This window comes from Pinus tabuliformis, chromosome Q (assembly GCF_031772625.1).
Source record: "Pinus tabuliformis cultivar Carrire ecotype Pingquan chromosome Q, CPIR1, whole genome shotgun sequence".
NCBI lineage: Eukaryota > Viridiplantae > Streptophyta > Pinopsida > Pinales > Pinaceae > Pinus > Pinus tabuliformis.
The window spans coordinates 783,026,948-783,046,882 of NC_142296.1; the positions used below are offsets into that span (position 1 = coordinate 783,026,948).

Below are 19,935 nucleotides of genomic sequence, written 5' to 3' on the forward strand. Positions count from 1 at the left end.
ATAGTTGATTGTATTGATGTTAAAGTTGATAAACATATTGATTTTGAAGACAATCAGCCAGTAAATATCAACTCCAATGATCTTGTCATGAATGATGAGAAGGAAGGTGAGCCATTTTCAGATGAAGACATTGAAGAATCCCTCAGTCCACACTCCAAAGAACTTGCAAGGTATGTGCAAAAACACCATCCAACTGACCAAATTGTTGGTGACTTAAATGCAGGGGTTCATACAAGAAGACTGTTAAATCCCCCTACTCAAGTGAATGTAGCCTTGTATACATGATAGAACAAAAGGATTTTTCTCAGGCCAGCCAAGATGATAATTGGATAAAAATTATGCATGAAGAGCTTGATCCGATTGAGAAAAATCAGACATGTGAGCTTGTTCCAAGACAAGAAAACAAGAATGTGATTGGCACGAAGTGGGTCTTCAAAACAAATTGAATGAACACGGTGAAGTGGTAAGAAATAAAGCAAGGTTAGTTTGCAAAAGTTATGCACAAATTGAATATTTAGATTTTGATGAGACCTTTGCACCTGTTGCTCGATTGGATGCAATTCGTATGTTCTTGGCTTTTGCTAGTTTTAAGAAATTCAAGATATATCAGATGGATGTCAAATCTTCTTTCTTGAATGGATAATTGCAGGAAGAAGTCTACATTGAGCAGTTGGATGGTCTTTAGTTGTCAGATAAGCCTAATTATGTTTGCAAGTTGAAAAAGGCCTTGTATGGTCTCAAGCAAGCCCCAAGGGCTTGGTATTCCAAGTTGGATAGTTACTTGCTCAAGTGTGGTTTTAAAAAAGGCAAAGTTGATAGTAATTTATATGTGAAATTGAATGATGGCAAATTATTAGTGGTGGTTGTCTATGTTGATGATATTATTTTTGCTAGTGACTCGGATCAACTAACTTGCTAGTTCATTGCTGATATGAAGGCCAAATTTGAGATGTCTATGCTTGGAGAACTTTCTTATTTTCTTGGTTTGCAGATTGCATAGTCTCCCAAAGGAATTTTTATCTCACAAGCAAGTATCTCAAGAAAGCTATGTTGCCAGGAAACGTGGGTGCGGGGACGGGGACGACATTTTTGGAAACAGGGTGCGTGGGTTCGTCGGGTAATATAATAATATTAAATTTTAATAATTATATTTTATAAATTATAAATTTATAATTAATAATATATATGAAATTTGAATTTGTATATTTTTTCAACTTTAAACAAGAAAACTTTAATGATAATCATTTAAACATGTTTAGTCTCTCCCATATAAAAACACATTTTTTTCATAGGAGATTCTTCTCAACCTGATAGTGGTCTAGACTTTTCTTGATGTCTAATCATCCATCTGCCCCATGCATGGTGTGCTCTGTGGTAAAGCAATCCCAAAAAGTTAAAACAGTGGCAACCTTACCCTTCCACAAAACACGCTTATTCATTTAGGCATATTTTCCTAGTTTTAATCTTAACATGATGTTATCAGAATGCTGTGAGAAATTGGCAGATTTTGATACTTAATTTAGCCATTTTCCAAATAGCCCTTCGCCATTTAACAGCATCAAGCTGATTACAGCTTATGGCTGGTCTCAATCCTACTTTCTATTTGACCGAAAATGTCTGAACCTGTATGTGTGCATTTACAGTTTATAATTTGATGGTTATTAACTTATTTGGCTCGGGAATGAATGTTTCATAAATTCATTCCAAATTGATTTACAAGAATCTGCAGGCTCAAATTACAGAGTAAGAGGTCTCTTTTCCAGTTCTGGTTTCGATGCCATATAATATTAAAGGCATTGAAGATCCACAAATACAAGAGATTCATAATTTACATTGAGACTCTAACAAACCTTGGGCATAAGTTTTGAAATTGTTTTTATAAATTTATAGCATAAGACTAATGGAGAGATTGATCATAAGAGTCTCCTGCGGTAGGAAGGGACTCATGAATGTGCAAACAGCTACCCTTTTTTTCCAACTATGGTCATCACCTTATTAAATATTTCCACAAAGCTACAGCCAATATGATATGATATTCTGCTTGCGGGATTGTACACCCATAATGTTCCTTTTATAATATTGAGATATCATAATCATATATGATTTCAGAATACTGTGTCGCTCATAAGTTTTGAAAAACTTATCACTGTTGATAAATTTTTACAATGATTCATTACCCTTGAGCAGCACGTCATGCCCACAGAGCAATGCTAAGGCATGTGAACAAAGACAGTCTTTGGAAATTGTAATCTTTGGAAATGATGGCAAAAAATTTCCTTGAGAAACATTCAGAAGACCTTACAACCATCTCTGAAGGAGAATCCAGACCAATGACCATCAATGACTCCAAAAATGATATCATTCGTTTATGGCATGTATTCTATATTCTATGGCATATCATTCGTTTATGGCATATCATTTTTTAAATTTCAATAAAAAAAATTATTTGAAAATTAAATTTTTAATATAGTTTTTTTATGAAGAACCCGAAGAACCCAAAGAACCCAACCCGAAGAACCCGAAGAACCCAAGCACACGAAGAACCTGAAGAACCCAAGCACCCGAAGAACCCAAGAACCCGTTAAAGGAAAAGAACCCAATTTTTTTTTTTGAAGAACCCGGTTCTTCATGGAAGAACCCGGTTCTTCTGGGTTCGTCTGGGAAGAACCCGTACCCGAATCCGGTACTTGGGTGCGGGAACCCGGGACGGGTTCGAGAACCCCACCCCCGGGTGCGGGTACCCGTGCAACACAGCAAGAAAGTTTTGAAGAAATTTGGCATGGAGGAATGTTCTTTGGTAAGCACTCCAATGGTTACTGGATGCAAGCTCAACAAGACTGATGAATCACTAGAGGTGGATCAGACTGTATACAAATCTATTATTGGCAGCCTCCTATATTTGACAGCGTCAAGACCAGACATCATGCAAGCAGTTGGCATTGTTGGAAGATTTCAAGCAGACCCTAGACAAAGTCATCTCCTAGCAGCCAAGAGGATTCTCAGATATTTAAGAGCCACAATTGGCTATGGACTTTGGTACCCAAGAGGTAAAGATTTTTCACTAATTGTTTTTATTGATGTTGATTGGGAAAGTGATGTAGATGATCGAAAGAGCACTAGTTGTGTTGCTTTCTTTCTTGGTGAATGTCTAGTTTCATGGTTGAGCAAGAAGCAAGCTTCAATTTCTCTCTCTATTGCTGAAGCTGAATACATAGCAACAGCTTCTTGTTGCACTTAGCTCTTATGGATGAAGCAGACTTTACAAGATGTACAAGTATCATAAGATCAGCCTATCCCTATCATTTGTGATAATACAAGTGACATCAGCATGTTAAAGAACCCTGTCTTCCATTCAACGACAAAGTATATTCCAGTCAAGTACCATTTCCTTCGAGAGCAAGTTGCAAATCAAATTGTCAAGCTGGAGTAAGTACCTACAAAGAAGCAGGAAGTTTATATATTCATTAAACCTCTCCCAAGAGATCAATTTGAGTATTTAAAGCAAAGATTGGGAGTAGTTCATCTCGGCTCCCTCCACTAGATCTTCTTCACGAGGTAGAAAGGCAACCAATAAGCACTCGGCATATCAGATGAAAGTTGCAAGGTTCACAAGATTAACAAGACAGGAGGAGATTGTTTGCAGGGGGAGCACTTTAATTACTTTGCCGCTGATGTTAAAGGGGGAGAAGTACCTCAAACAAAAAGGAAAAGGAGAAGTATGAGAAGTACACCAAAGGAGAAGTGCATCATAGGGGGACCAACATCCATAGGGGGTGAAGAAAGAGAAGTAAGAAGTACACTTTGTTTTTGCTTTTATGCTTTTGTGGTGTTGCCATATGTTTGTTGCTTATAATGTTGCCATCAATGACAGGGGGGGGCGGGGGGGGAATGTTAGAAATATGTCGTCATTGATGGCAAAGGCAAAGGCATTGATGGGTGCAAGAAGATTGATAAAGGAATAGAGACTTTAAAGCCATTCTCAATACAGCAGTTCATCTCAAGTGTTTTTGAAAACTGCTCAGATAGATAGAACTTTGAAAGAGCTTTCCAGTGGTATATGGAAGTTTGCAAATGGCCCCCTGGATTAGAAGTAATTGCCAATCAAAGATTAGAAGCCTTAAATTCAAAGGTTGCAGTTAGAAATATGGTGATAATCTTAGTTGGAGTTAGTTTTGGCATTTGGCCAAACTTGGCGGAGCTCTTGGCAGAGGACAGTCGTTAAACTTCAAGCATGTATGAAGGCGGATTGTGTGCCACACGTCCCCTCTAACACATCGGCGAAATTGCACGAGCCCAAGCACGCCTAAGAGTTAATGACAAAAGGGGGGGTCTGCTATTGGCGGTATTGCCATACCAGCGACCGTAAGATCAACAGCTTATATTAAAAGCGAGACCCCACCCCTTTTTTACCACAAACCACATAGGGGGGTTCGCATTAAAACCACGGCGGTAACGATATGTGGCACAGGGAAGCGTGGTTGAGCGAGGTGGTGTAGACAGGTGAGCTGGACCAATTAACAAAGCATGCCAGGAGGACGTGGCCCGACAGGTGGCGGGATGAGTTGACAGCGTGGACCAACCAAAGAGACAACACATGGCATTATTTTATTGACCGATAGTGGTGACATCAATGCACAGGTGGAGACACAAGTGGATGATGATGTCAGCAGTGATGCAGCACCTATGAAGGTGTGACATGTGGCATGTGTTTTTTAGCATTTTCATGTGGCCAAGTGGGCCAAATTCGAGTGACACATGACTCAATACTCACCACATGGCACAGATGACGTCAGCAAGATGATGTGGCAATCGGGCCAAAGGTGGTGTATGACAAGATTTTCATGTGTATTTGATTATCGAAAAAAATCCAAAAACTCGTGCATAAGGTCATGACTCCAGGCTAGTCAAACCTCCAGCCAGTCGGAGGTAAATGTCAGCACACAACAGGGTATACAGGTCGATCTTTGACCTCCCAACCTGCGTTAAAATTCGCGTCGAAGTAAGTATTGCAAAGTTTCCATTCAGAAGTCCAGTGGTCGGTGGAGAAACGGAAAATTGGTAGAGCTCCAACCCCATTTAGCCCTCAACCTAATAGCAGCTTGGTCACAACTCCAAGTCATATGGTGAAAGTACTAAAGGACAAGCGCTCTAGCAGTCAGCGAAGGACACTAGCAGTCAAAGAATTTTTTAGTAGTGGCATGGACAGAGTTGGCAGTATATTTGTTGATTTTTCCAAATATGGAGATAGCCAAATTTAGAAAGTCACAAATAAAGCCTGATGTTTTTTCCAAAATTGCAAATTTGGACAATTAACTCAGCTTCACTCACAGAGACAACGAAGCAGAGATTGAAGACTTATGGTACACATTAAGAGAGCATTCCAAAAGCAGAAAAACAAGTTAATGAGATCAAAACCTCTGATAAGTGAAATTTAAATGCAACTGTGCAAGTTAACTAAAGTTTGAAAACTAAAAAAATCAGTCCTAATTTCTCCATAAGCATAATTGAATTTGCAAGCGGAGATGTTGGTTGTATGGTGTGTTGGTGGTTCATTTATTGTTCAAAGGTGTATGCTGGTGGATTGGTCAGTGATCAAAGATTGTTGAAAACGATTTTATGGTGTTTGTGGTGGGTGATTGAGGTGAGAAATTTATTTGTTTACGAAAGGAAGTGGCCTTCATGATTTGAGTTTAAAAATTGTATGAGAGATGAATCATTAAGGTCAAGCAAGTGGTAGCTTGCAGATCAGGGGTTGTATCTCCTTCCAATAGTGGTTGGTAAACAATTAAGGGTTGGAGCTCCTTTCAGTGGTAAGAAACCTGATGTATCTCATTTTAGAATTTTTGGAAGCCCTGTATATTTTCATATGCCGAAAGAGAAAAGGAATAAATTGGGTGCATCTGGAAAGAAAGGAATCTTCGTGGGCTATAATGAAAATACTAAGGGCTATAGAATCTATGTAGTCGGTCAAAGGGAAGTTGTGATTAGTCATGATGTCACCTTTGACGAAGATATGGCTCTTAGCAAGGTGAACAATCTTCCTACTGTGAGGAGCTCTCAAGAAGCTGAAACCAGGGAACCGAAAGAAAAAGATGATGAAACAATGCCCGATGTGGAAGAACCTGTGTTGCACGGGTACCCGCACCCGGGGGTGGGGTTCTCGAACCCGTCCTGGGTTCCCGCACCCAAGTACCGGATTCGGGTACGGGTTCTTCCTAGACGAACCCAGAAGAACCAGGTTCTTCCATGAAGAACCGGGTTCTTCAAATAAAAAAATTGGGTTCTTTTCCTTTAACGGGTTCTTGGGTTCTTCGGGTTCTTCGGGTTCTTCGTGTGCTTGGGTTCTTGGGTTCTTCGGGTTGGGTTCTTTGGGTTCTTTGGGTTCTTCGGGTTCTTCATAAAAAAACTATATTAAAAATTTAATTTTCAAATAATTTTTTTTTATTGAAATTTAAAAAATGATATGCCATAAACGAATGATATGCCATAGAATATAGAATACATGCCATAAACGAATGATATTATTTTTGGAGTCATTGATGGTCATTGGTCTGGATTGTCCTCCAGAGATGGTTGTAAGGTCTTCTGAATGTTTCTCAAGGAAATTTTTTGCCATCATTTCCAAAGATTACAGTTTCCAAAGACTGTCTTTGTTCACATGCCTTAGCATTGCTCTGTGGGCATGACGTGCTGCTCAAGGGTAATGAATCATTGTAAAAATTTATCAACAGTGATAAGTTTTTCAAAACTTATGAGCGACACAGTATTCTGAAATCATATATGATTATGATATCTCAATATTATAAAAGGAACATTATGGGTGTACAATCCCACAAGCAGAATATCATATCATATTGGCTGTAGCTTTGTGGAAATATTTAATAAGGTGATGACCATAGTTGGAAAAAAAAGGGTAGCTGTTTGCACATTCATGAGTCCCTTCCTACCGCAGGAGACTCTTATGATCAATCTCTCCATTAGTCTTATGCTATAAATTTATAAAAACAATTTCAAAACTTATGCCCAAGGTTTGTTAGAGTCTCAATGTAAATTATGAATCTCCTGTATTTGTGGATCTTCAATGCCTTTAATATTATATGGCATCGAAACCAGAACTGGAAAAGAGACCTCTTACTCTGTAATTTGAGCCTGCAGATTCTTGTAAATCAATTTGGAATGAATTTATGAAACATTCATTCCCGAGCCAAATAAGTTAATAACCATCAAATTATAAACTGTAAATGCACACATACAGGTTCAGACATTTTCGGTCAAATAGAAAGTAGGATTGAGATCAGCCATAAGCTATAATCAGCTTGATGCTGTTAAATGGCGAAGGGCTATTTGGAAAATGGCTAAATTAAGTATCAAAATCTGCCAATTTCTCACAGCATTCTGATAACATCATGTTAAGATTAAAACTAGGAAAATATGCCTAAATGAATAAGCGTGTTTTGTGGAAGGGTAAGGTTGCCACTGTTTTAACTTTTTGGGATTGCTTTACCACAGAGCACACCATGCATGGGGCAGGTGGATGATTAGACATCAAGAAAAGTCTAGACCACTATCAGGTTGAGAAGAATCTCCTATGAAAAAATTGTGTTTTTATATGGGAGAGACTAAACATGTTTAAATGATTATCATTAAAGTTTTCTTGTTTAAAGTTGAAAAAATATACAAATTCAAATTTCATATATATTATTAATTATAAATTTATAATTTATAAAATATAATTATTAAAATTTAATATTATTATATTACCCGACGAACCCACGCACCCTGTTTCCAAAAATGTCGTCCCCGTCCCCGTCCCCGCACCCACGTTTCCTGGCAACATAGGGAAGAACCCATGGATCCTATTGATCCTCCTCCACCTGAGCCTTCCTCCTCTAGGGAGAGGCCTTCATGGCTTAGGGGGACACTTGATGATGGAAGTAGGAAAAGTATAAGGCTCGTTTTTGTCGCTCGTGGCTTCTCCCAGGAGGAAGGTATAGACTATGACAAGATATTTGCACCTGTTGCCAGATATACCACCATCCGCTTGATCATAGCCCTTGCGGCTTCACAAGGATGGAAACTACATCAGATGGATGTCAAGACCGCGTCCTTGCATGGTTTGATCAAAGAAGAGGTCTACGTGGAGCAACCTGAAGGATTTGAGATTTATGATCGAAAATCTCATGTGTGCAGGTTGAAGAAGGCCCTCTATGGGCTGAAGCAAGCACCCCGAGCATGGTATGAGAGGATCGTTAGCTACTTGATGAAGCTGGGATTCACTAGGAGTGAAGCTGATCCCAACCTTTACTTTAAGGTTGAAGATGACAAACCTCTCATACTGGTGTTGTATGTTGACGACCTCTTTCTAATAGGTGCAGACCCTCTCATTCACAAATGTAAGAGGGAGTTGGCTTTGAATTTGAAATGAAGGACCTAGGACTGATGCACTATTACCTAGGACTTGAAGTTTGGCAGAAGCCAGGAGAAATTTTCCTATCTCAAGGAAAATATGTGGTGAAGATATTGGAAAGATTCAGTATGGTGGACTGCAAGCTTGTAACTACCCCGATGGAGCTTGACTTCAAAAATTTAAGCGGTAGTGCTACTGGACCTGTTTTACGAAATGCCACTAAGTATCGTCAACTCATCGGAGCATTAATGTTCTTAGTGAACTCCCGTCCAGATATATGCTTTGCAGTCAACACGTTGAGTCAACATATGGTTGAACCTCACCACATACATTGGATTGGTGCCAAGAATCTATTGAGATATCTTCGCGGCACAATTACTTATGAGTTAAGATACACTGCTGGAGATGTGAGACTACTTGGGTATACTGATGTTGATTGGGCAGGCAGTGTGGTGGACCAAAAGAGCACTTCCGGGTGTTGTTTCTCTTTGGGATCTGCTTCGATATCCTAGATGAGTAGGAAGCAGAAGTCGGTGGCTTTGAGCACCGCCGAGGCAGAGTATATTGCTGCTAGCATGGCCTCCTGTGAGGCAATCTAGTTGTGAAAGCTCTTCAGTGAGCTATTTGGATTTACATTGGATACCACCGTGATTCTATGTGACAACCAGAGCGAGATCCATTTATCAGAAAATCATGTATTTCATGATCGCTCCAAGCATATCGATATCAGGTACCACTATATTCGAGATATGGTGCAGCGAGGAGCAATAAGGCTCCATCATATCGGTACAAATGAACAGGCCGCCGACATTCTGACAAAGCCCCTAGGAAAGGTCAAATTCCTGACTTTCCGAAAACGACTTGGTGTCATTCAAAGACCCTCTGATGAGGGTCAAGTATGATGTACTGAGCCCTGGGAGCTCCAGGGGGGCGCAGGGTACTTCTTGGAGCGACATATGACCACAGGGTGACTCACCATCCCCTGTTGGTGCACTTTGTACACGGTAAAAGGTTCAACCTTCCCTTGTGACACCTCGTGGCGACTATGGAACAGGATGATTAGTTCTCTTGTGGGCCAGGATGATTCGTTCTCCGTGGCGACTATGGAACAGGATGATTAGTTCTCCTATGGGCCAGGATGATTCGTTCTCCGTGGCGACTATGGAACAAGATGATTCGTTCTCCTGTAGGCTTGGATGATGTGTTCTCCATGGCGATTATGGAACAGGATGATTAGTTCTCCTATGGGCCAGGATGATTCGTTCTTCGTGGCGACTATGGAACAGGATGATTAGTTCTCCTGTGGGCCTGGATGATGTGTTCTCCATGGCGATAGTGGAATAGGATGATTCGTTCTCCTGTAGGTCGGGATGATTAGTTCTTTGTGGCATCCACTGGACAGGATGTTTCGCTCTCCTGTGGGATAGGATGATTCACTCTCCTGTGGACAGGATGCTTCGCTCTCCTGTGGACAAGATGATTCGCTCTCTTGTGGGACAGGATGATTCGCTCTCCTGTGGACAGGATGATTCGCTCTCCTGTGGACAAGATGATGCGCTCTCTTGTGGGACAGGATGATTCGCTCTCCTATGGACAGGATGATTAGTTCCCCTGTCAAGGAATCCTACCCATGCAGTCTGGGACTCATGGGAAGTACCTCTCATCTGATCAATGAGCAGGGAAATGAGGATAGGGACCATAGTAGTACCGATGGATGCATCGTTGTATCTACCGTACTCACTATGCTAGGATGACCTTCATTGATCTGGGATCAATGATACTGGTCTGGGACTAGTGAGAGTGGTACCCACTATGACACTGACTTCGGGTCAGTAGAGGACTGGTTTGGGACCAGTGGTACACACTCTGAGATTGACTTCGGGCCAGTGGAGGATGGTATGATACATCCTCGATCACTTCTTCTTCTTCTTCATAGTTCGAGCAGAGCAGAACAGAGCAAAGCATAGCAAGGCAAAGCAGAGCATAGCAGAGAAGGGGTCAAGCTATTCAGGGCAGTGCATTTGATGGATGAATAGTAGCGACAGTCAAACGAATTACAGATGGAGTTCTCCCTAGTGTGTTAAAATTGGCAACTAGGGCCAAACTCCATGAGGATCACCTTATTCATGGTTGATAATATTTTATCTAGATTCCTCTCGTCGAGAGGTGTAGGATTGATCTAAAGATCATCCGATTCCGATAAGTATTTATGGAGATATGAATTTATTTTGATTATGGACAAATTGTCAAAGTCGGCTAGCAACTTATGTAGGCTCAGAAGCCCAACAGACACATCTATTCATCATCAACGCTTGCATATAAATACAGGATGTCTCCTCCTCATTTGGACACACACTTTTCATCCAACTCTCTCTCTCTCTTCTGCGCAGAAAAGAGTCTCTCTCTCTCTCCTGCGCAGATAGGTCTCTCTCACACGTGGGAAGGACGCAGTTTTCTAAGGGTTTACAAACGGAAAATTGGAACTTTGACCAGCATTCTCTCTCTCTTGACTGCGCAGCAGGTGAAGCTGACTCTCCTTGGAAATCCGCAATTTTTGGCACAGGAATCGAGGTGATCTGACCTCCAATTTGGAAGATATTGACTGCCCTAGTTTAGGGCTGATGCCGATGATACTGATGCCACTGATGCCAATGATGCTGATGCCGATGATGCTGATGCCGATGCCGTTGATGCCGATGATACTGATGCCAATGTCGTTGATCTAGGGTTTGTTGTTGTTGATATAAATCAGATTTGTGTACTATTTCTCTCTGCTGAATTATTGAAGATAAAAGAAGATTTGATCAAAGGGTTTCCCCATATTGGGGTTTGTCCTTGGCTAGCCGCCACATCTTGTGTCTCTTGTCTTGGCTTGTTTTTTGTTGATCGTTTAATGTTCTATCTGCAATTTACTTATGTACATGTGATTGCTAATCTGTGGATAATAATAAGAAAGATAAGTAAACTGCTCTAAGCATAGAACATACCATAATTTAACAAAAACATTAAAAACATAGATTGAACCATATAACAACAATCATCTAGAAGTTATAATCTTCATTAACCACGTCCACAAGTTAGTAACATAGTAACATACAACATATTGATTCGCATGATTCATCAATCTTAAAGTTTCAAGCTTTCAAAATTCAATATATAACATTTATCATCGTCGATCACCAAAGTTGTACTTGTAAGCTAAGTGTAACCATTACAACAAATAATATCTAACATGAAATGAAATGAAATGAAACAACTTTCAACTTTCATGAAGCATCATATTCATACTTCATTAATAATGAGTTATAATTGCCAACTTCAAACTTTAAACTTAAATTGTCATATATTGCTTAAAAAAATATCATAATAAAAGCTACTAGAACTACAAAAGACAAGTAAATCTATTATCTATTGCTTATGCTTGGGCCTCTTGCCACCACGAGAAAAGTCTAATTTTTTAGTCTTGTTGGAAAATCAGGATATTTGTCATTAATATCACCCTCTAAGCATTAATATCCAAAGGTATCTTTGTCATTACCTCTCGATCTGTATAGGGATCTTTGTCATTAATATCACCCTCTAAGCATTAACATAAGATAGAAAAAGCAAGGCATGTCAAGTCAAGATTTTGTTTGAGTGATGCATACATTTTTAGGAGGGTCATGATAAAGGAGTTTGACAACCAATGTCACTAACATCAAGGTACATAGAGGGATTGGTGCTCTTGATTAAGTACGAATTCCATACCCTAATACATGACAAAATTCAATGGAAACATTGCAATCCCCTAATCCTGATATCCTGAAAAATTGATAAGTCTGTTGGATTTTGAATGAAATCTAAAATTCTACTTTCTCCATATGAAATCCAATGAGGTCGGAACCACTCTCAAACATCCTAATTCATTTCATGGTAATGTTAAAAATTTAAGTAAAAGGATGATTAATGAAGATTAATCATCCTTTTACTTTAAGAATTTAACATTACCATGAATTACATATCAATACTAGGTCCATAGGCTTGATCATTACGCTGCCCCACTCAAAACTTATTTGTTTCTTTGAAAAAATTGCATTTGGAACATTACTGCAAAAAAAAATTGCAAAATAGCTAAATGCTCCCGAAAAGGCAGGGAGCATTTTTTTTAGGGAGCGCGCTCCCGAAAAGGCAGGGAGCGTCCTCGAAGCGTTTTTGGGAGCGCGCTCCCGAGGCGGTCCGGAGCGGCTCCCGCTCAGAGCGCGAAATGGGAGCGGGAGCGAGAGGGGGGGGTGCTCCCTCACAACCCTAGTCACACTGAACAATAAGGAGAAAAGAGGGGCAGCATTGTATGTGACTTTTTTCATGAAAAGCTGGAGGACCTAGTGGTTGAATGTGGCCTTATGGATATCAAACCCTTTAAAGGTAAGTTTACCTAGTCTAAGAAAGGGATTCAGTTGAGGCACACAGCAGCAAAGCTAGACCATTTTTTGGTACACGGTGATATTTTATCTCAAGACTTCCTCATCTCTTCAAAAATTATTCCCTCCACCATATCTGATCATAAACCAATCTTGCTTGTTCTTGAGGAATCCCCTTACTATGGCCCCCTTCCTCTCAAATTTAACCCCTTGTGGCTACGGGGTGAAGAGGAAATGAAAGTAATCTCAAAGGCTTGGAGCACATGGATTGTGAGCTCCCCTGTCTACATTTGGGAGCAGAAACTGAAATGAGTGAAAGAGGCACTTAAATCTTAGGTTAAATACTCATATCTATCTCCACTTTCAGAAAAGGAGTCTCTCCTCTCTCAACTCAATCTAGTTTAGGACCAACGATAAGAGCATCAACGGACAAAAGATTTACAATAAAAAGAAATTTGTCAAAATCTGCATAAGAAACCAAGAGTGGAGGAGGAAACCTAGAGACTTGAGCCAAGGGACCTTTGGTTAAAATGAGGGGATCACAATACTACCTTCTTTCATCGCCAAGCCAAAGCGAGAATACAAAGGAACAATGTCAAAGAAATTGCCTTGGAGGAAGGCCACAAATTTTCTAGAAATAGAGAAAACAACCAAATTGTTTTTCCAAAATCTATACTCAGAACAAGAGGAAGCAGACCCCGAAGCCACATTTGATCTGCTAAGCAGCATTCCTTCGCTAGTTTCCCCAAAGGGAAACATAAAACTCTTTATGAAGCAGTTTAGAGTCTAGATCCAAAGTTCCAAACAAGGCTCCAAATCTGGACTCTGAATGGTTTCACCATCCATCTTTTTCGAGCATGTTGAGACTTGATCAAATATGAGCTGATTCGAATGTTAAGACTTGATCAAATATGAACTGATTCGAATGTTGAGATTTGATCAAATATGAACTGATTCGAATGTTGAGATTTGATCAAATATACAGGCCAGGGGGCAACACAAACTCTTCTTTCCTAGCTCTGCTCCCAAAGGAGGCAAATCCATCTCCATTCGCCATATTCAAACCCATCTCTCTATACAATGCATCCTACAAAATAATGACGAAGATCATGGAAAACAAACTTACAAAGTGGTTCCAAAGATAATCTCAAAAAGATCAAGGGGTCATTATGCATTAAAATAAAAAATCAAAAAAATGTAGATAATATTATTTTAATCCAACAGGCAATTCACACCAGTAGAGCAAATAAAAAGAAAGTCATGGAAATCAAAATAGGCATGGAAAATGCCTTTGAATGGGTGAGGCATTCATTTCTTTTTTACCTCATGCATAAATTTGGCTTCAGTCCCCTGGTCATTAGATGGATTGTTGCATGCGTTAGAATATCTTGGATCACCCCACTAGTGAATGGCAAGCCACTTCCTTTCTTTCAGATTAGTAGAGAGCTTAGGCAAGGTTGCCCCTTCTCCCCTCTGTTGTATACTCTTATTGCAGAAGCTCTCAGTGAGAAGTTGGAAGTGATATATGAAAGACAAACAGTCAATCTCCTGAGGATAAACATTGTAAGAGGCATAAAGAGTATAAATCATTCGTGGTTTGCAGATGATACCATCTTGATTGGGGGAGCCTCCCTTACTACTGCTTTCAAATTTAGGTGGATGTTGGATGCTTTAATAAGCGCTTCAGGCAGCAAAGCAAAAGAGCCAAATCTATGGAAGAAATGCAAGCTCACAGCTCCTTTAGCACATCTCCAGAATCATGCAATTTTCATGTAAAGATCAGCGGACTTCCTTTAAGTATCTTGGCACGCCTCTTTCATTAAGTAACCCCTCAGCTCAGTCTTGGCAACACATATTGGACAGATCAAAGGAAAGTTTCAATAGTGGGGCATGCAGTGGTTAAATCCAGTTGGATGCATTGTGCTGCCTTACTTGTCTTCCAATGCTCAGTAATGCTAGCACAGATTGGAGTCATGCAAAGAATTGCCCAAGATTTGCAAAGGTTATTATGGCAAGGAGGGAAATCGGACACCAAGAAATACCACTTGGTTATTTGGTCAGTGGTAAGAGGCCTGAGCATAAGAGATCCTACTCTTCTTAACCTAGCTTGGGGAGGGAAATTGTCTAGCTATTGATAACTGGGAAACTTGATTGGTAGAAAAAAGCTCTTTGGAAGAAATGCCTCAGGACAAGAAGGAAAAGATATATAGAACTGGAGAGACAACCAAAGGGGATCCCATATTTAGAAATTAATTAAAACTGCAATCCCCTTGATTCGAGCAAAACTCTCTTGGATTCTGGGAAATGGTAGAGACATAAACATATGGAAAGACAGTATAATGGAGCATCAGCCTTTGCATAATTGCTCAGAACTTTCACCCATTAAGAATTAGCTAAATGAAAGAAACAAATACACTCCCTTTGCATATCTAATTGGTCCCAGACTTTGGGAGACTGGCTGCGCTGGAAATTTTGATGAGCCTCCACCTCCCTTGCGCCCTCTCCTCTCTTCTCTCACTTCTCTTTTCAGTGGTTGTGCGCCTCAAAACATCAGGATGCCAAATCAGAATGGATGGCGCCCTTCAGGATTTTCTATCAAAGATGGTTATAATCACCAACCATAATTCTCCCACTGCCTTAATGATCTACAATCTGGAACAAGTGTTAAAATTGGCAACTAGGGCCAAACTCCATGTGGGTCATCTTATTTATGGCAGCTGATATTTTTCTGGGATTCCTCTCTCCAAGAGGTGTAGGATTGATCTAAAGATCATCCAAATCCGACTTGTATTTATGGAGATACGAATTTATTTGTATTATTTGACAATTTGTCAAGGTCGGCCAGCAAGTTAATTACACACACTTCTCTCATGATCTCTCTCCACTCGTTTGGGTTTGGTGGCAAGAGAGGTCAAGAGGGAGAAGCCCTAGCCGCAGGTGAAGAGGAGACTGAGGGAGAAGCCCTAGCCGCAGTTCAGATGTGCCCTAGACGCAGTCAAAGAGAAGGCTCCCATACGCAGTCAAGGAGGAAGCTAGCTGCTGTCCTAAAGAAGATCAAGCCGCAGTGAAGAGAGGCTCCTATCCGCAGTCTAAAGGAGGCCCTAAGCTGCTGACTAGAGGAGACACCTAATACGCAGTCAATGAAGACATCTAGCTGCAGAAAAAGGAGATATCTAGTCGCAATTTGATGAGAGATCTATCCGCTGTCTAAGGGAGCTTCAATATGCTGCAAAGGAAGCCCTAAAGAGCCCTGGCCGCAGCATAAAGGAGCCATATATCAGCGTGAAGAAGTCTGGAAAGAGCAGCGTGGAAATCCCTGTGACAGCATGTTAAATACTGCTGTTCTAGGGCATGGTTTAGGTACATTTGGAAGCCGCAGTCACAAGGTTAGTAATCGTTGAAGACAGAGCTTAATTTGAATGTATTTGGGTGCTGGCAAGTGCAGTTAACTAGGCCAAGTTTGTGAAGAAGGCAACACTGCTATTTAGAACTTGTTTGGGCCTGTTGAAGGAGACCACAGCTACAGCTAGCTGCTTTGCTAGGCTGCAAGCCATAGCAAGCAGCTAAGGCTGTTCCAAGGCAGCCTTGAGGTGTACATTGCTTGCTGGAGGCAGTGTGGATAAAAGGGAGACTCTCCTTGGTGGACCACAGCCCTAGAAGGGCTTAGTTGGCTAATAGAGTGAAAGGTTAAGGGCTGCATTTTGTGCCCTAACCAGAATTGCAGGAGCAGCAAGCAATCAGAGGAATGTTGCAGCAGTGTTATATGGAGGGCCACTAGTTTGATGATCTCCTCAAAGGATTTGCTTCAGCACTCTTTGTGATTGGATTCAGGGCTGCATCTTTGAACAGTCATCATTAGCAGAATGATGGACTTTCTTCTGCGGTCATAAATATCAGTTTTGTATATTTGTACTATCTCTCTCTCTTCTGAACTATTGAAGAATATAAGAAGATTTGATCAAGGGTTTCCCCACATTGGGGTTTTTCCTGGCTGGTGCCACATCTTGTGTCCTCTTACCTTGGCTTGTCTTCTACTGTTTATGTTTATGTTCTATCTGCACTTTACTATCATGTTGATGTGATTGCTAATCTGAATATTGACATTGGGCTAATATGAAAAATTGAAGTAAATTGCTCTAAGCATAGAACATACCAAAATTTAACAAGAAGGTATGGTCTCCTGATGGTCTGCTGGCTACTTATGCACAGAAGAATATTTGTCATTGACAGCTAATAAACTCCAGAAAAGAGGGATCCGAGGCCTAAGCTGGTGTTTCTTGTGTAAGAAAGAAGATGAATCTCACAGACACCTATTTCTAGAGTGTTCTTTTTCAGCACAGGTTTAGGAAAACGTATTTTCAGGCTTATCCCATAGATTCCACAGGCCAACAAGCAGGAACCATGTGGGAACCATGTATTCACTCGCTAGACTAGATTATATAGGGGGTCCTTCAAAGATAGACAGCTTTTCAGATGGATCTGGGCAACCTTGCTAAAAAAATTATTATGGAAGTTATGGCTAGCCACGAACAGAGATATATTCAATCAATGTTTCGAACCTCTGGCCTCAGTGGTAAATAAAGCCAAAAGTCTCATGATAGAAACACTGCGGACAAAGAGCTTATCCCTTCAAAATAAGCAACCTCCTGACAGAGAAGAAATGGAATGGAAGGGACAATATCGAGAACTCTCAATGATTGCAAGAGTTAAGATACATTCAGTGCTCTTTAGTTGGCAAATCAAACTTGGGGAGCATGAATTCGAGAAGTAGCACAAAAGGAAGAGATCACATATTATTTTCTTTGATGAAACATCAAAAAGTAATGCAGAGTTAGCTGGAGCAGGAAGGGTCATCTCTGACCCGGATGGAAACCAAGAATCCAGCTTATGCTTGGGGGGCTCAGAATGGCAACAAACAACCAAGCTGAAGCTTATGCTCTATATCAAGATTTAAATATTGCCACTAGCTTGGGAATAAGAGAATTGGTAGTCATTGGAGACTCCAGGATAGTTCTAAAATCTTTAACACATCAAGAACTTCTGAACGACTTCCAGTTAGGCTCAATATTCTCCATAACCACAAAGATCACTCAACAGTTAGCCAAAATCTATCCTTTCATGTCCTATGGGACCACAATGGCAATGCAGAGGGTTTGGCCAATGAAGCCTCTGGTTTGTCTCAAGGAATTTTGAAAGAAAAAAATGGGGTTATGTATTCTTCCATTATCCCCTAATCTCACCCTTCAAGATTACAGATTAAGGTGTTCTATTCAGCATATAAGCAAGGAACCTCTTTCAGAGTTCACGTCCCAGCAGACTTCAAGATATTTGGAGGAAAAGTAAAAGAGGAGGATACTGAGCAGTAGCCCAAGGATCCAATGGAAGTAGATCAGCCTTCCATCCACCCAGAGACAAATCTGCAACAGCAAACTTTTGATAAAGTTTTGTAAATCAATATGTATTTTGAATGATTTTTACAGGCAGTATACCTGCAACGCTAGTGTTTCTGTAGCAGCAGCAAGACTGGAAAAGCGCTTAAAAGTTTTAGAAGATAGGAATTTTTTATGGTGTCACTGACAAAACTCTCTGAAACAGCATATCAGCCTTCTCGGTAACATATTGCCATTTTTGGCCACCTTTAATAGAAATGTTCTCCAGTCCCAGCTTTATATATATAGACATTGTGGCAAGCAATGCTGCCAACCCAACTAAACTGACCTGAGCGTAGTTGTAAGAATATCTTCCCAACCGGTGATCAAACAAGAATAGGCCAACCATAATACATAGCCAGCAACAAACAACCGAGTCACTAACTCTATGCCACAGACCACTAAAAGTTGATGAGATACTGGGGTTTAGGGCTCAGAGCAGATTTGGTTTCACTATCGTATCGATTCGAAAGATGATTTCAAGACATTTGTGATTTGGAAGATGATATCATTCTATGCAACCTTTTAGAAACTAAAATGCATTATTATGTTCTGAGTGATGCATAAATTAAAAATATGGCAATGTTATCAACAAAGTATGTCGACAATTTTGCTAGCATCTAACACAACCACATAGAATACCACAACATCGTCGCTTAGAAACTATTAAAAAACTAATCGAAATGGCCCTAACTTAAATGTTCAGAAACTTCAGAGATTGTTCACAGTAAACCCAATTATAAAAAAAATTAGACATATTTGGCGTGTATAGCACTTACGTAACCCAACGCTAATGGTTACCCAGTACCCACCCCCGCAAGAGAAACGAGGCCTCAATACTCTGCCGAGCTTTACTCTATGTTTTCCATGATAATCTTGGGTTAAAAAACATTCAAAATAATAAGAAAATTGGATAACATAAGCTAATTAGCCCTGCATTTTCAGAGAAAAAACTTTACGCATTTTCCGTGAACGCTTCTTTGAAGTATTTATGACTTACCGCAATGCCCAAGCCCCATAGAGTTTCTTAAACCTGAGATGATATGATCAAGGGAGAAGAAGACACAGGAGCTTTATGTTTATTTCTAAGTGGCATAAAATCTTCTGCGGGCTCCAACCACGCCTGGGATTTGACATCCACCACTGCTTGTCAAATGAAATAATCACCGGCGGTTATATGTTTCTGGCTGACTTCTTCAGAGTGTCCATGTTTTTGGCATGGTTAAAGAAAAATCCCATATTAAGATTTGATTTGCGCTGGAAAGTGCTCTCAACCCAATAACATTTTATTGCAATAACATTAGACTCACATTGAATTTATGTTGTTTTATGCCCTAACAACATAATTCATAATTACAAGAATTATCAATTCCAAACTTGAAATTCTAACTTTTAGTTTGAGAGAGAGCGTGAACGCTCATAATCATGAAGGGGTTTGTCTCATCTAATGAATGGAGTCGACACAGCTAACTGAAAATTTTTGTGTGAAGCTCCAAACAAGTTCTACGTTATCCTTAAAATCTTTTATTAAACTTTAGATATTGGGTTATTACATTTATATTGTTATATTGTTGTGTTGTTTAAAAACTTTCATTATTCACACACACACCAAGGAGACCTGTATTTAAAATCATCAAATCTTATTTTATACATTATCTTCATTGTAAAAGGAGGGTTTTTCCTCAAAGTCAACTATAATTAT

General features: G+C 40.1%; 1 long non-coding RNA gene across 2 annotated transcripts in view; it reads right to left on the reverse strand.

Moving 5' to 3' along the window:
• LOC149221819 (uncharacterized) overlaps positions 1–19,689 on the reverse strand; it is a 39,754-nt gene extending 20,065 nt beyond the window's left edge. The window contains exons 1-2 of one of the 2 annotated variants that reach the window (XR_016249391.1): positions 19,234–19,658; positions 19,013–19,089 (exon numbers count right to left, since the gene is read on the reverse strand). This is a non-coding gene — a long non-coding RNA (uncharacterized LOC149221819). Of the gene's footprint in view, positions 1–19,012; positions 19,090–19,233 lie in introns of both variants that reach the window. The other variant, XR_016249390.1, reaches the window with a different exon arrangement.
• Positions 19,690–19,935: the final 246 nt, after the last annotated feature.